This window comes from Copadichromis virginalis, linkage group LG16 (assembly GCF_057382275.1).
Source record: "Copadichromis virginalis isolate Kocher_CV1m ecotype Utaka linkage group LG16, C_Virginalis_male_GT1.1, whole genome shotgun sequence".
NCBI classification, from domain to species: domain Eukaryota; kingdom Metazoa; phylum Chordata; class Actinopteri; order Cichliformes; family Cichlidae; genus Copadichromis; species Copadichromis virginalis.
In genome coordinates, this window is record NC_140633.1 from 29,455,506 (window position 1) to 29,473,423 (window position 17,918).

Here is a 17,918-nt window from a genome sequence, read left to right on the forward strand (position 1 = left end):
CACAATGGATTTTAAGACCTGACAATCAATGTGTAACTGAAGTGCAGGCTTTCACCTTTAATTTTTATATTTTCAGACTCAAACTAACATAATTGTATATATAAGGATTGTTTCTAATACCTGGATGAGAATCATTGCAATCAATGATTCCTAGTTAGGCAGCCATTGATATTTATCATCAAATGCACTGCCAGACCTTTACTGTAGCCACCTTCAGTGGCTGCTTATTTGTGGGTGTTTCTGCATTCAGTTTTTCATTATTGTTTTCTCTCTCTCTCTGTAAGGTTTATTTTGTTTTAGCCTAATCACTTGCACTGCCATCTCTTTGGGTGTCTTTTTAAAAATTACAGTGGAAAAAACTATAAAATACAAATTCAAGACATCAGATATCAACTCCAGAAGTTATATCTGTAATATAGTAGTAATATATTGAGGCAACAGGCCTTCACTCAATTATACAATTAATTTTGTGGGGGACAGCAATCTGCTGTGGTGATGTACAGAAGGAAAACTACAAAACTGCAAAAGTTTGTCCAACAAATTATCGATGTAACGTATTAGCATAGAATTTTTCAGCTGTGTCTTTATCGTGTATACATCATTTTTTTTATTATGTTTGCAAAGAAAAACAAACAAACAAATAAACAGCTTTTATTTGCATATGTATTCGACTACATTGTCCTAATTTACAGCAATAACACTTCCAGTTGGGCCACTATGAAATAAGTACTCTCCGAAATTTCCGTCTCTTCAGTAACTCATGAATAGAGTTTTTGTCTTCAGTGCAATACATACTGAACACATGATTAATCTTCACAACCCAGTTTAAATGCCGTGTTTGTTTGCCAGTTTTCACCCCTTGCAAATCCCCACCCTTGAGTGCTTTGAAGCGCGTACCAGATATTGATTTTTCTATGGCACAAAAAAATGAGCGGGAGTTTGTCATTATTTTAATTATAAACATCCAAAGTATCCTTTATGATGCCACACTAAGAGTCACTGAATGTTCTTCCGACCCTCACTGTAGCTAACTTTTATTATACCACCAGATGCATACAGCCCTGCATGGGGGCACATCTTCAGATCTGGCACCAAAAACAAAAGTTTCTGTGGATTCTGGCAGTTATTACTGGCATTAAATGTACAATATACCAACAGACACACAGTCAGATATGCAGAAGAGAGATGATGAAAAACAAAATGTATAGTTTGGGACTGGCTAAGCACTGCAGCTGATGGCAGATCCACAGTTGGTACACCCACCCACCACCAGGAGAGCAAAAAGTTGGCCTTTGTTGAATACAATGGATGATAGCAGCTGTAATGGGAATGAAAAAAAAAGAAGATTCATAATAAATTCATAGACACGTTTTCTATTTCATTCTATTGTATTTCAAGTTAACACTTAAACATCACTCAGAACAATAATACAAGGTATCTACTTTTTAAATTTAATTCACTACAAGCAAGAGAAGTTTGAATGAGTCACCAGCTGAAGACCAAAGAGAGCTGCAGCATGAGGATTTTGATGAGACGTGCATTTACAGAAAAACAAAATATATTCCATAGGTTTGGGCTTAACTGCCTTGAATAAAGGACAGACTGAAATAAAAGGTCTGATTTTTATGCAAATTCTATTCACAAACTGGAAACAATTACTATACCTCTAAACTATACACTGAGCTTCACTGATGAGTTATGTCATAAATTAGACCTGTAATAACACTTAGCACTACAGCAAAGGAAAAAGTGGATCTAGTCCAGGTTAGCAAAGACTACTATTTATAGGGATTTACATAACCCATACTCATGTACATAAGACATTACTTCAGAACTATTAAGCTTAAAGATGTTATGATGCCTAACTCGTCATGTATAAAATTCCCTGAAGTAAATCAGTTCTGCAGGACAGTCCAATTATAACGTCCCTTCATGTATTCAGTTGCTTTTTTACTCTTCAATATATAACAGTCAGAGCATATGCATGTTAACTGTCCCGTAAGCAGTAAGGAGTAAAAGAGATGGGTGTAAATTGCGCCTGTAGATGACTGTACAAATTGTTTGTCTGCATTACATAGCAATCCAAATTTGTGTCTGGTTTCCTACAGTATAAACTAATCTTTAACATACTAGAGTTGCCACAACCAATTTATACAAAAAAAAAAAAACTATTCAAAAGCTTTGGCAGTGCAGATTTAGCTGGGTTTGATATGCAGATGAACAACTTCATCCGGGCGTCTTTACATTTTTTCGGAAAATGTGTTTTGCTAATTTAAATCAGCTGCATATGAGCATAATTAAAAAAAGATAAAGGTTGGCTTGCAACTCACACAGAGCTGCCAGCTTCCCCTTGACTGTTTGTGCCTCTGTTCTTACTTGCTCTCCTCTGCCCTGTCTGCTTGTATATTTGGGCACTTCAGTGTTTATTCGAGTGCTACCAGTTCCCAGCAACCGAAACATGAATTCATCCTCAGATTCACTACTCTCACTAAAAGTAATAGAAGGTAATAAACTGTCAACACTCAAATCGTGACTGTTGGTGAGTTGGTGAGGCAGGGGAGTGATGGGACAAACTACGAAGAAGAGAGCTGTTGGGGCTGTGGTGTAATTAGAGAGCTGTAGTGCCGCTCACCTGCATGTCGGCCTTGCAGATTTGGGCCGTGTTGGCTCGCTAAGTAAGTATTTGCACGCAAACTGGTGTTATACGATCCACCCCAGTGTCAAGCGCTGCCATAACTTTAAAAATTGAAGAGGAGGCGGTTCTCTCGCGGCTCTCAGCTAGCAGTTTGATTCAGATTTTATTATCTGTGCTTGGTTCTATAATAAGCAGGAACTGTCCTGTCCGATTAGGCATGCTCGGCGGCGCTTTTCGCCACCCCCTGACTTGCTCCACCTCCACCACCCACATCCAACTCCTTGCTTGGAAAAAGGAGGAGGATGCCCCCCAAAAATCTTCATTTTCTTGCTCCCTCACGCTCTTTTTGTCTGCTTGGGTAGGGAAGAGGAGGGGAGTTGCCCCTTCAAACTTAACCCGTTATTTGCTGTAATATTTCCCTATTTTTTCCTCACCCTTCCATTTTTATATGTCTCCATATTTGGCCTCTGCTGGGCTAATCAAGTCCAATCTTTACACCAGCAAGTTGGCCCCTTTCACGTTACCTTTATTACCAGCTTGTCATGAAAGTTGGGGATGGTCTCAAATAAAAAAATAAATACAAGTAACTGAAACATTTAATAAAGAAAAAAAAAGATTACATTACCTGAACTCTGAGCTTATAAAAATCCTGAATAAATTCAAACCTGCACATCCAATTCTCTGTTTTTAAAAGATAAAAATGTTGTACAATCATTCCACCACAGAAAAATAAGAGTTCAAAGAAATAATTAAAACTCCCAAAGGTCAACAGATATTGATAAACTGTTGACCACAACTGTAAATGGTCGTGTTTATTTTCCTGTCAGCGGTCACCCATTGATTACTAATACATTTCATGATACATACATGTTACTTCTTACACTTGTAAAAAAAGAAAAATGTACATTTACATGTTTTTTAACTATACAAGCCACTGAAAATCTATAAAAACGATACATCATGGGAAAAACCTTCATCTTCCAGCTGATCATTATCATCAGTTTTATTTATTATAGATTGAAAAAGTATTTCTTTTACAACTCCCACTGGAATATATATATATCATACAATCTGCTGCCCTCTGAGTTATGATCAAATCCCTAAGGTCTTTGCATTGGTGTCTGTGTGCTTGTGCACAATGTGTCACTTTGTGGATGAACATCTTTTGTTGAACCTTGTAAAATGTAAACAGCCATTCAATATTCATCAACTTATGTTGCATTCAAAAATGCCTTATAATCACAAATTTAATTCTGCAAATTTTCATTCAATTGAAAGATTTTTTCGGTGTGCGAAAGCTTATTTATAAGGTGTTATGCACAGATTTCAAATATGCTATTTCAGTATTCATTTTTATATTAATAAATCTGATTCCTGCTTTTCCCTGTAGAATAAAGTGTTGCTGCCTGGGCCTAGACTTGTGTTAGTCCTTGGCTAAAAGTGCTATATATATAAATGAATCTGATGAAATATCTGTGAGCCTCTTTCTTCAGCAGTCTGAGGCTATATTGCCTGAGGCAACCAGGCAAGCTGCTGCTGATGAGCAGGATCTACACCAGGATTCACATCTTTATATTTGTAAGCTACACCAGTTCCTGGTCAGCATTTTATGAGGCCAAAGGTAATGCTACAATAGACAAAATATGTCTCACAAAACTAAACGACAACAACGTGGCATTACCTGCTGCACATTTTGTTTATGTAATTTTTTTTCACAGAACCATAAAATTGACCCAGGACTCATTTCCAGTAAATAGGACAAGTGTTGCATATGCTGTCTGCACATTTTGGGAGGGTGGGTTATGCAAGCCTCCTTTCACTGCTAATTCCATCAAAGCTTTGGGAACAGTTCTAATTGGGCGTCTCTATTTTTGGTTTTCTTCCAGCCCTGTTTTGCTGCCTTTGAGAAAAGGCAGCGCAGCGAATGTAAAGCTGTGTGATAACAGGGCCATTCGCCACAGTACTGAGTTTGACCCTACAACCAGCCTCCATGACGGATGTGAGATGATTCCTAGCCCTCGAGCTCAGCACGACACACTCAGCACAACTCAAATACACTCCCAATCTCTCATTTTCCTGTGTTCACTGTCTAATTCTCTCTCTCTCTCTCTTTCCCTCTCCCTCTCTCTGTCACTCTCTGTTACTTTACCAATTGACTCAGGGCTTTATGCTGTCTATTTAAAGCTGCTGCCATAACCACCTACTGCTGCTTTAAGAAGTGGTGACTCACCTAAACAGATCAACCCAGTTGTGTGTGTGTGTACGTGTGTATATATGTGTGATGCGTGTGTGTATATGTGGGAGGGGATGTTTTATCATCTTAGCTTTACTTTTCTTGGGCCTTTTCTGTTTGGTGACAAGTACAGCTGTTGTATAATGATAGCGCTTGTCGGCAAAGCGGTATCTGCAGGATCCCCAGATTAATGCAGATGCCCACACGCGCGCACGCACAAGTGCACACACACACTTAAATGCAATTTGTGCACTTAGTGCTACTGAGTTATGTGTTATTCCTGGTGCATTCAGGGGACATCCAGTTTATGGGAAAAGCAAATGAGCAAATTTGCATTTTTTCTACTTTGCTTAGTAATGGAGCATGTGTAAGAGACTATTTAAGTGCAAAATGAAGTGTGAGTGAAAATTGCATGTCTGCAAAGAGTAGGTATTGCTGCCAATTAGAAAGAGATAGGGCAATACATTTTGTATCTGTGGCAAGAGCTTACAGGCAGCCAGCCTGAGCAGTTTTTACTGCCATGGTTTTGAGTCTCCTCCTCACTTCTCTGCATTATTAAATAATTCCTGAATAATTCACAGCCCTACGTATCAAACAAATATTTTTGCAACTTGCACCTTCAGAAAGGTGAGTAGAGAACTTCTGCACAATGTTAAGTACCATAGGAGTGAAATCGTTATTGTTATTGTTTATAACCTTACCCCTGTGTCCAGCTCCAAGCAACACTTTACTGTAAATACCCTGTTTTTACTGTTAAATTTCCTAAATATCCTAATAAATGGTTTGCATACACATTACAATCATTTATGTTAATAATGTCTATTTAATTCAGTTATATCCCTACAATACATATAGGTTTTTTCTTCTTCTCTTGTTTCAGGTGCTCTTTATTTGTTAGGTTGTGATGGAGGATGAGACAAATACAGTTAGATTTGGGTTGACTTACTGTGTTGATGAATGTTATTTGAGATGAATCTCTTTACCACAAGTAATAATGGTAAAGTGAGTTGCTACAGTATGTTGCCATGCAAATGTATGGTGAAGATTTTCCGACCCTGCCTGAACGATGATAGGTGACATCTAAATCCCAGCGATGACGCCACAATGTCATGGCAGGCAAGGACCGACTTGTGTGCTGACTTGTTAGTCATGCTTTGATGCACAGTTTAAAGAGGACTCCAGGAAGCCTGTCCAATGCGCATGTGCACGTTACGCATACACGGACAAACCCACATTTTCTGCACGTTTGCACAAAATAACACACAGACTCTGAGAGCATAAAGGGAAAGTGGCTGCATCATTTGCTAGTCTGACATGAAGCATTGGTTATGTGCTTTCATGAGGTGATTTCAGAACAGTTTTTTGTGTACTGATTCATAAACATAGTCATTTTACAATTTTTAAAAGAAATGCCCCAAAAAACAATTTCTCCCAAAAGAAAAGAAAAATTATGGGCTCTTAATAAAAGCTAATAAAAGCGAATATAATAATAGTTATACATTTATTATACTGCAGTCCCCTTATTCATTTCTGTACAAATGAAATGGGTAAATGTAAGTCCCTGTGTAAGCTACAACATAGTGTGTGATGTAGTTAAGGGCTTCCCCTAAAATGCTTTTCAAAATTGTTCGTTTTTTAAAGATCACATTTCAGTTTTATGTACATTTAAGAATTCTTCATCTAAGGTAAAATTACTAAAATAAATTGTCCAGCGCATGTAGTAAAAAAGGTTTACAGCAATCATAATTTCTTGGATAATTAGTTGTTAAAGGAAAGACAGGAACATTGATCAGTAACAGCAAAGGACCTTTTTACCATCAGAAAACGATATTTTAGTTAGAAATATATTTTATAACAAAATGAATTTTAATTTGATTTCAACAAGCCAGTCTCTTCTCTTCTAATATGAAACTCTGCAATGTAGAAGTCGACCATCACTGCGAGAAACAGTTAAAAAGTCAAACAACTACTAACAACTACTCTAAAATACAGAAATAGATGTTATTTTCTTATAATGTCTTAAAAAGAAAATTAACATTAACAACAATTTTCTTATCGTTAGATTTTTAGTAATCCTTCTCTTCAGGTCTAACAGTGTTTTTTTTTTATATTTCTTTTTTTTAAGATTAAAAAAACAGAATTTAAAAAAATAAAATACTTAAATACTTACCTAAAAAAACTGGTAAGGCAGCAAATTACCAGCAAAATACTCAAAAGCACTTTTCTTTGACACACCACAATATAATGTTATATACTATTGTTAAAAACTCCAATATTAAAAGACTAAAATAGGAACCTTTTTATTTTTTGCTTAAAAAACATCCGAGCCCCACATATATATTTATAACGTTTGCTTTGATTTTTCTAATCGGTTTATATATATTTTTAATGTACTTTTCTTTTAGTTCAAAGCTTTAAAAAATATTCCATTTAGATTCATTTCTGTATGTAAAGTTATATTTATTAATACTATAAACAACATATTTTTATAAGTTTGCAGATAAATAGCCAAAAGTGAAACTACATTCAAAATTTCAACTTTTTCTCGCAGGCCAGTGTGTATGTGAACTGTACTGGCTAAATGCCAACAATATGCAAGAGGAGCTCTACACGGTCCATTTATTAGAAAGGTGCTGGCTCATTATTTAGCAAGACGGAGTGAAGGAACTCTAGCAAGCACTCCGCAGCTGTCGGTGCTCTGTCTTCACATGCAATAAAGTTTGTTGCCTCATGTGGGGGATCTCTCCCTCTTTTTGAAGCAGACTTTTTTGGTCCATAATTTATACATTTACCTTACTTGCTTCTGCGTGCGTTGGCCTCCTGCATTTTTTAAAGGCCGGGTATTGAGGGATTTTCTGTCATGCTCTCTTGCTTTGTTCTGATCACGCAAGCTGCAGTCATCCCACATACAGGAACACTGGCAAACACGGGCCTTGCTCGTGCCAGGAAGCTGAAAAGGAAACACACAAGCGCATACATGCATACATACAGTAGCAGCCTTATGCTAACAAATAGTCAACATACGTACAGAGAGGAAGGCCCACTCTCTCCTCTGACTCTGGGACAGACTGTCTCGTTCCATTGCGTGAGGGTTTTTCACACAAACTAAGTCATCCATGTGTGTCTCAGCAAGTGAAGGGGTGTTGAATCTTCCTCTCACACCCATGCATGCGAAAGCAGTCTACCTCCCCTGCTCCCTGTGGAGAACACATGGCAGACAAAAATAGAGAAAGAGGGAGAGCCCGAGATGAACAGATTAAGAAAACACAGAGATAGTTCCTGGATAAAGTTCTTCTTCTGAATAACTCTCTTGCTTTGTACAACAGTACTTCACACAAGGTACATCACTTAAAAACACACACTAACACACAAACACAAAAAAACTTGCACTGTACATAACATATACATTTATCACACCTCATACATTTTAAGTGTTTTATTGTAAATACATTGTGGATTGACAGGACATATTTTCCAGTCTTATGGGATGGATGTTTAGGTTAACTTTCACATTTTTTCTGTCAGTAAGAATTGAATTAAATCCTGTTATTCTAGCTTACACCAATAAATACATAAATATGTATTTTCTTTTACTAAAAGCTTTACTCAAAGATATTTTCAACAGATCAACTCACATTTATGTGATTCAATCAACTGATATTTACCTGACTAATATTAAACATAATTATAGGCAGTGTTCAACTGCAACAGGTTTGGCACAGACTTAGAAAAAACAAGCAAACAATTAAATTAACTATACGAGTTAAATTTTCTCTCCACCAAAAAATATCGTATACATTTCTAAAACTGTTCAGTTGCTCTTCTGCAATTTGGATTCAAAAGTGAAGCTTAACCCGTACAGTCAAAATAAATTTTATAACAATAAAGTTATATCTTAATAGTAATAAACTGCAAACTTTTTAATGTTATGTGTTGGTCACAATGTACACTGATAACAGTTATACCACTAAATATAATAATAATTAATAATAATTAATCTAAACTACATCCCCCAGAAGAAAAAGTAAAATATTTACAGGTAAAAGATTATTAAAGTATAAAACCTAAATCGATATCTTCTGTTCTTTTAAATTCTTTATGCACAAACAATTTTGGTTGTAAAGAGGTTGCCCTCCTTCAAAATTAAACTTAAGGGTCCTCATTCTTGTTTGATGTAACATTTCTTTTAATTGCTTCTCTCTTTTTTCACCTCCATGCCACAATTTAAACGTGTCAAATCAAAAGAAAAAAAATATTCAAATGAAAGTTCTAATTTAAGTTAAAACAACTACTCTGTGCAAATAAATACGACCACTTATGTGAAAATGCAGACTGAAAATTATTCCGTTCAATTCAATTTAATTAATTTCAATTTTTTTTAGTGTCAAATCAGAACATCGGTCGTTTTACGGGATTTATCTTGTAAGGTAAAACCCTACAACAAGTAACAATAAGTAATGATAAATATTATTGAGGGTTTTTATGGATTATTATTTTCTGATTCTTATTTACAAAAGGTAAATAAATGTAAGCTGTTTCTCACCTTTGATCCCAAACGTACTAAATACATATTTTAATAATAATAAAAAATGATTCTAACTTAGGTTACAGTATATTAATGCTTTCATTTAGTTAGACATAGTTAGACATAAAAAGTTAAAATAATACTACCCTATTTTTAAAATAATTTCTAATCATATTTCTTCTCCTACTACAATTAAAATGTGATACATTCATTAGGCTCAGTTAACGAGCTCATATTAAAATAGAACAACTGGCAGGTGTTGGACTCATTATTTTGACTCATTATTTTGACATTTTGATTGAAGGTATTCAACAGAAGTATAAAACTTTTCTTACTGTCCAGAGAAAGTCCCTGACGGACAGAGACACCCACTCCTCATCTCTTGGTCTTTCTCTCTCTCCCTCCTTCATGTGCTGTCATCTAGATTCCCTCCCTTACATGTAAATTTAGGTCAGACCACAGTCTCCTCTCCAGGCTTCAGAGGAAATTGTGGAAATGGATCGTTTCACACCAGTTAATCTGATTGGAAGAGAGAGAGGGAGACGCGAAAACAACAGGGTCTAATGTGAAGAACAAAGGAGGGAAGAGGAGAACTAAGTAGTGGGTGTTAGCACAAAAAAGATAAGGGAAGATGCGAGTAAATGGAAATAGAGGGGGGAAAAAACTGGGGATATGCACAAATGAATAAAGTACATATGAGATGATGAGAAGAATGATGGGAGTAGGCACGAGACGAGATAGGGACAGAAAGATGGGTAGCAAACAACAGAAGGAAAGAGGAGGAGCACAGAGAGGAGAAGAAGAAGGGAGGGGAGGGTAAAGAAGAAGAGCAGGGATGGGAAAGAGAAGAAGACAGGAGTATGCCACTCACGTCTGATCTTAGTGCTTTTTGCCAGCATCTCAGCTCTGAGTGCTGGCAGCTCGCATGCTAACAGACAGGCCATATGGCTTCATTATGAGACACCCCAACCCCCAAAAAACACGCACAAACAAGGACATACCACTCTCAGCAAACTCATAACCATACACACACTCAATAACCAGGCACACGTACACAAACACTACATACACGCAGGTGCAAACACTTGCAGGGTGAAGAGGAGGTGTGTGACGAATTGAATGAAAGGAGCGAACAGGAGGATGTAATGGAACGTTGAGTTTTTCTACCTTCGGGAGCTCCCCGGGAGAGCAGAGCCGGCCCAATTACTGAGACTAACTTGGACACACACTCGCACATATTCAAGTTACACACTCGGTCAAACACACCCGATTTCAATCTGAGGGAACTGGGAGAAAATAGTCATTATTATCAGATACAGGGAGAGCAAATATTTGGAATAAAGAAGTGCAAATCACAGTCTTTATACAGATGTAGCAACTCGTCTATCTGCGCACGCACACACACACTCATACACAGACTTCAAGGGGATGCCAAAGAAAGAGCCGTACAGCTGTAAAGACGTTTGGAAACAAGGGGTTGCCTAGATAGGTTGCACTTATGGTTGTGTAAACCAGCTGACAGACATTAGCTTTATTAGTATCATGAACTAGGGACTGGTTGTTCCTGGTCAAGTGTTCCAAGAGGTCAGGCTTTGTGCTTGGTGTAGTCCCTCACTAGGGGTCCATGTACGTGTTGTGGGAGTTTCTACTCTATCACAAGGATGTCTTATCATCCTCTCTAGGAAAGAAAACATGTATTCTTTGAAATGTTGCTAAGCAGGTTCTGGAGGTTGCTGCTAGTGACCAGTTGAAATTGGTCGCAAACAAAGTGCTGTGCCAAAAACCTCCTTGTGAGTTCTTTTGTTGTTAATTCTGGGTGCCATAATTGTCCATCGTTTGGATGGAAGTGGATGGAAGTAATTGCCCATTGGATTTGTCTGCAAATACTTGCTAACTACTAGCCAAACAATGCACTTTGGAATTGGAGACTTTCAAATTAAAAGTTGTGCCTCACAGAACAAATTTAGAGAATGGAAAAGGTTTAGTTTTGTTAGTTTAACAGTAATAAGCTAAAAATAGTCATGGGTGTTATACTGGTTATATAGAGTTTTCCTTGAAGTCCCATATTTCTCTCCCTCTGACTTTTACAGCCTTTTGCGTGGAAAGATCACTGAAACGAATGCATTTTATCCTTCTGTTTCTCATATTGTTGTCCAGCCAGGCAGACAGTGTTAATGATCTGTAGTTAATTGCATTTTTAATAAATATTTGATTATTGCAAGATCATTTACGTCTGTTGTCTGTTAATGCTCTTTTGTATTCAGAATATTATTTTGGAATTAGCAGGAAAACCAAGGTATTTAATGGCTTTAACAGAAGCCTGCAGAGCAGCAAGCAGACATTTTTATCAGATGATGCGGTAAGTATGGATTTTTCTGTGGTTTCCTATTACAGTACACACTGGCTTATTGAATTCAACTGAGCATGTAATCCTGGAATTGCTGACTCCTCTTCATTTCAAATCACTTTGTAATTCACTTGACATTATTAGATAGCAAGACATATGTTATTCTAATATAATGACTTATTTGAGTAGCTTGAAAACAAATCAGTGGGACATTTTGATGGCACTGCATTGAGTTTACTTAGCGATTGTCTATAAGTGCACAGGCCTGTGATGCAATGTAGCTGTTTGGTTCGCTGAGATTTGAGTTACAATTTACAAAGCAGACACAAACAAAACACACATGTATGGTGGAACGATTTATTCTAGGTCAGGTTTATATTTCTTTGTGGAATAAGAAAACATGGCATCAAAGTATTCTGTACATTTTGTATAGAGTTTAGGCACAAGGCATCTGTACAACGGATTTTTTTGGAGACAGTCATTGATTAAAAAAATGAATGTCAGTTTGATTTTGTTTCATTGTTCTGCACAGTACAACTACAAAGGGAAAGCATTAAACGTGTTTTCACACAAAAACGGTACAAACTGAACATTCACTTTAATTGCGCTCTTTGACAATGTCGAACACTTTACTGACCCTCTGCCTCCATTGTTCAGGTTAATTCATCTGGGCCAAGTTATAGGAACAGATGAACTGAAGCTGATGAAAAGAGAATGGAACCCTGCATTCTCAATCACCACGGGATGGGTACTCTCGTGGTTCCGGGTGGGGAGGAGGTGCCTGTTGCCAGGATACTGGCCCATTCCAGTCCAGAGATCCCGCTGTTATATTGGACAACACGCTTGACCCTCTGGCGACCCCAAATTGGCCCCTGACCGGAGTAGTCACACCTAATCAATGCAGCCATGCACACGGTGACTCAGTTAAAGGTTGGTGCTGCCTACCTGCTGGTAGCACAGAGCAGGACTATAGATCAGTGTCATACAAAGTGACATCTGCAACTGTTTAAAATCACATTTACTATAATTGCTCTTTGATGTGTTGTCATGAACATGACATGTGGCATTTGAAAAATTTTAAGTGGTTCCAATTCCATTAAAGATTTTGAAAGTGAGAAAATAAATCACGGGGAAAGTGTGTTATATGTCTTTATTGCATACAATGCAGTGCGTGCTGTAGTTACTGTATATTTACAGCCCTGCTTATTGTGTAGCCACTTATTTTTCCGTGTCATATTCTGTAGTCTTAAGGGTTAAACTGGATGCTGGTTTTGTTACATGTCGCAGCACTATTTATGTGCCCTAAAAAATACAAGACACAAACTATAAGTATGATCCCTTGTCAAGGCCAAAATGCCAAAAAATAATAATTTTAGAAAAGAAATGGATGAAAAAGAAAAAATTTATTGATGGACAGTTGAAAAAAAACTTTTTTTTTCTTTGTTGGATGAACAACTGACTCCTCATAACAGCCTGTAGTTCCCATCTGGCCATGAATAGCTCACAGTAACTGAGAATATTTGGGGATTTCCACTCACTTTTGGCAAGAAAATATAGTATATTCATTCAATATGGAATCACTCACCCTTCAAAGACCAAATATAGTGCAGTGTTGGGTGTGGAAGAGTATAAAACCCTGCCTCTCGATCTGGCCTGTCGTTGGTCTGTCAACAAATACAAACCACGCTAATCCCACGGATTCTTCGTTCTGGGGCCTGACATAAGGAGAATGATGACGACATGTCCAGTGATCGCTGAGATTGCTTTGGTGCGGCCAGCTGTCTCAGACAGTTCAAACTGGTCAGGCTTTGTAACACAACGCACATTTTTAGAAAAGCAAATCAGAGAAAAAAAAAATCGTATTCCTATACACACATGAGTTCAGAGGAAAATTAACATGTAATTAATCTAAGACTCTTTCGGTACTGATCAGTAGAAAAACTCAAGAAAACTAAAGAACCTAAAATCAGTTGTATTTTAATGCAAAGTCTATGAATCCTGAGTGAAAACCTACGGTATATGAAATATTTCAGCATAAAATAATTTGTCTCTTTAATGGTTTACTCGTTGCTATTACATCTTTGATTGTAGATTGATCTGTCAATAAATATGCCTTAATGGAATACAGAAGAATTTTACTGTTATAGTTTTGCATATATATCTAAAATGTCAATTTTCATTTAAACTGTGCCATTACATATAACATGCAGATCACAACGATGCATGAACCATTTTTAATCTACGTCTACTGTTTGTGTAAGTTAGTGTGCCCATTTCTATTGATGTGATGCTATTTCTGAGTTTTGGGTTAACTCAGCAGCGTCAACATTATTTCACCCAATTATTGGGTTCTGCCCTGCTTGATTTACGTGAGTACAAAAACATAAATAAATTGTGTTATAGATACTCCTTTTTAACAATTAATCAATGGGTTACCGAGCCATTATGGTTCCACAGGGAATATACACAGGGTTCACCACAATAACAAATCATGGAAGGGTTTGAAAGTATAATAAATATCCAACTTCAGAAAAGTCATGAATGTTTCTATGGAGAAACACTAAAAGGTTTACTATAATTATTAACAGACTGAAATATTTGTTTTAAATAAAAGGTTTTTGTTGTGGCTCTATGCTCATTATAAGACGCTTCCTGGGTCTGCATGAGATAGTTTGCTCCACAAAGAAGCTTTAACTTATTCTGACTGAAAAAACAAAGTACAGAATAAAAAGAGAGGAGCTGGCAGGGAAAATCTGGCAGAAATCAGATCTGTTTGGATAAACACAACATGCATAAGCGCTACTCCATATTGACTTCGTCCAAAATACCACAGCACTGTAAAGGCCTGGCAAGGATCCAGCTTGTTCACACTGGAAAAAAGCACAGGAAAAAAAATCTTCACCTGGAAAAAAAACACCAAAAAACAAAACCCAGGCCTGGCTTGTTTTAAAGTCCTTTTGTTTTTGATATTTTCTTTCTTTTTTTAAAAAATGGAACTTTAGCACTTTTCTATTACTTTTCTTCTTTTTTTGACATTTTCGCTTTAAACTTAATACAGTTATTGTGATACAGTTCACTTTCAGTCATTTACAGTGTAATTCTGTTATGTGAATGAGGTACTCCAGCACTAGATAGTTTAACATATTGCTTATTTGTTATTGCAGGTGCTCAGATTTGGGGATAGTGGGGAAAAAGGAAAACTCGTAAGTAAATTGGTCACTGATTTTGTTTTTAGTGACATACCATTTACCTACAGGATTTGACTGGGACCAGAACTGAAGGTTTGGTTAATACAGGGTGTTACAGCTGAAGTGTACGAGTAAATCAACATTTGACTTTATAGCCTCTGTACATCATTACCAATTATCTAATTTTGTATCCAAGCATTTTCTGATACAGCCACAAAAATTCAGTGAATATACAAAAAAACATAAAACTTAAACACCACCGTTCTCATCTTTATGTCCCCAACATTAATATTTCTGTTAGCACTCACAAAGACACAGAGAGGGGAAAAACAGGAATTGCTGAATGTGGTAAAGTTTGCTGAGAGACCTTTGCTTTAATTGCATTTCTATTGGGAGAAGAGTAAACTGCTTCTTTCATTGGAACCATCGTCCTCCTGCTTTTCTTTGGACCCTTACTGTTGATCTCGCCTAGTTGTGCAGGACTCTTATTGCACATGCATTTTATTCCCAGATATAATTTATCAGCATAAATCTGCCAGTCTATTGGAATGATTAGAAGGTTTGTCTTGGCCACTGAAGCTACTGAACCCACCCACTTTGCCAGCTAACCAATTTATTCACCTGACCACAGCACCTTTAGTCACATAAATCTGCTGGACTGTTTTGCTTATGCTTTGTTCCTCTTTTTACTACACGTGTGACTCTTTGTGTAGTTTTGTGCAAATGTTTATTTGCATGCATGCAAACGTGCACTTCTTGTATGCATGACTCAGCCCACATGTCTGTTTTTAAGCATCTCTTCTTAGAGACAGATAAGAGGTTTCTTGATTCGGGGTGTGCTGTGCACATCCATCAGAGCGGCGGTCTTGTTTCCCAGTGATTTAAGACTTACCGAAGCGGCCTTGCTGGTCACTGTATTCTGACCAGGATCTTTCTATCACCTGCTGAAACTGTATTGCACAATGTCTGGTTACTCTTACGTGGTGCTCCAATGCTGCCAAATAAAAAACACAAAAACTTTGATTTTTAAGGATATTTAAAATTCTTGCAAAATTATTTTGGTCATTTTAAACCTTAATTGCAGAAACATTTTAATAGTAGTACAAAATTTTATCCAACCAAAAAACTTATTGAGTTCATGATTAAAAAAATAATAATAATAATTTATACTCACACATAAGTTTTCAAATAGTATCTGTTTCAAGTAACGTCAGCATTACGCTATATTGAGAATATAGCCGAGTTGTCCTCAACTCCTTCGGGCTTGGATTTTTTTTTTTCTTTTTGGAGTGCCGGCTGTCCATTTGCACAAAGCGGATTTTGCATCAGCCAGCTTAGAAGTGAGCATTGCTTTGAAGTGCTCTAATCCTTCCTCTACCTTCAGACAACCTTTCCTGATCCACAGCAGAGTCACAGTGCCAGCTAACTGCACTGGCAGGATTGTCCATAGCATTTACCCTCAGATATATGTGCATTCATAAAAGTAGGCGTATTCTTTAAATGTACTTGTAATTCCTAAATACACAAGAAGAAAAATGCATGGAACAGCACACAAACACAGAGATTAGTCTATTCCCCCCCCCCCCCCCCCCCCCCCAATGTATGTATTTAAACTAAAAAGTACTTTGACAATATTCATGGAAAAATTCTGTTTTGGTACAAGTCATTTGCCTATATTATATTCTATTTCATTTGTATCTTAATAACAGAATACAGTATTATTTTTTAACCATGAAATGCAGTAAAAAGATTTTTCCATTTCCTTCCTGTTATTTTATTCATCTTAACATTTATCTTGTCACATTTTGATGAGTCCTAATTCAGACGTTACTATGTAGGCTTTAAGGAGTGCAGGATTTGTATGAATTGTTTTAAATTAGTTTTACCAACTTTTCCAGGAAGGCAAATTTGGAGTTGCTCTGATTTGAATTTATTTTGCAAGTCATCAAGACACTACCCTAAACAAAGAACCACTGAAGATGATGAATTTACATAAGCACACATTTCCATATGCATATGAATGTAAACAAGCACATGGTGTACACTTCAGTCTTCTTCATAAATATCCACAACCACGTGTATACACAAAAACCATTCAGAAATCTTACATTTGATCCAGCCGAAGTCCTCAAATTCAGTCTCAGTGAAAGTCTGCTCTTAACTGAAGAGGCAGTGCTATCAGAGTGGGTGGCATAACCAAGCTGACAGCCCGATGTAGACTGCTGCTCTTTATTTGCCAGACAGAGATCAGCAGTTTCCAATTTCCTCTTTGCTCCACACTTGAGCCCACACACTACCAAGAAACCCTTCAACAACAAAGGCAAACTTGTTTGAGTGAGGAAGATAACTAACAATTGGACATAGGGGTGGATTATCCAATCGTAACTGTTGTCGTTGGTGGGTGGTCTATCTGTTTTTATACTCTGTTCTCTTTGGTTGAACGTTTGAACCAATCCTCTGCCAGATGGGGTCACTAAAGTCTCACCAACAGCACCCCTATTGGCCAGGGTTGTCTATGGAGTAACGGTGCTGAGAGGAGAACAATGACTTACATCAATAATACAGCAGGCCAATGCAGTGTGTGTATGCGTTCTAGTCGATATATTTCAATACAGCTGTTCAGTAATACTGTAGGACTTGTGAAATATCCACATTCCTTTCAGTTTGTGTGCCTGACATGTATGCGGGTTGTGCATATTGGCTGGCTCTCGCTCCGTTCTCCGTGCGCCAGTTCTTCTTCTGAAAGGAATCTCAAGCTTTCAAGGCTTTTTTTTGTGTGTGAACTGCTCATCAAAGACCCTGAAAATGATATGCTGCTGGTTTTGAAGTCAATATGCCATTTTTACCATAGATGAGACCTTGGTTTGTTGAGGTTCTGTGGTTCTCTCTCCTCATTTTGTTTTGTTATATGTAAATTTGTCCATTGTTTTTCTAAGAAATATTGATTTAAATTGTTTATACAGAATTCCAGTAAACATAAATGTTGGCTA

At 37.1% G+C, this 17,918-nt stretch overlaps 1 long non-coding RNA gene across 2 annotated transcripts; it reads right to left on the minus strand.

Annotated features, from left to right (window-relative positions):
* Positions 1-442: 442 nt before the first annotated feature.
* On the minus strand, positions 443-17,216 carry LOC146691039 (uncharacterized). Of its 2 annotated transcripts, none has more exons than XR_014915756.1 (3): positions 17,037-17,216; positions 7,661-8,065; positions 443-1,318 (listed from the first exon to the last, which is right to left on the minus strand). It is a non-coding gene; the product is annotated as an uncharacterized LOC146691039 (long non-coding RNA). The 2 variants fall into 2 exon arrangements; XR_014915755.1 differs by lacking the exon at positions 17,037-17,216 and adding an exon at positions 9,729-10,005.
* Positions 17,217-17,918: the final 702 nt, after the last annotated feature.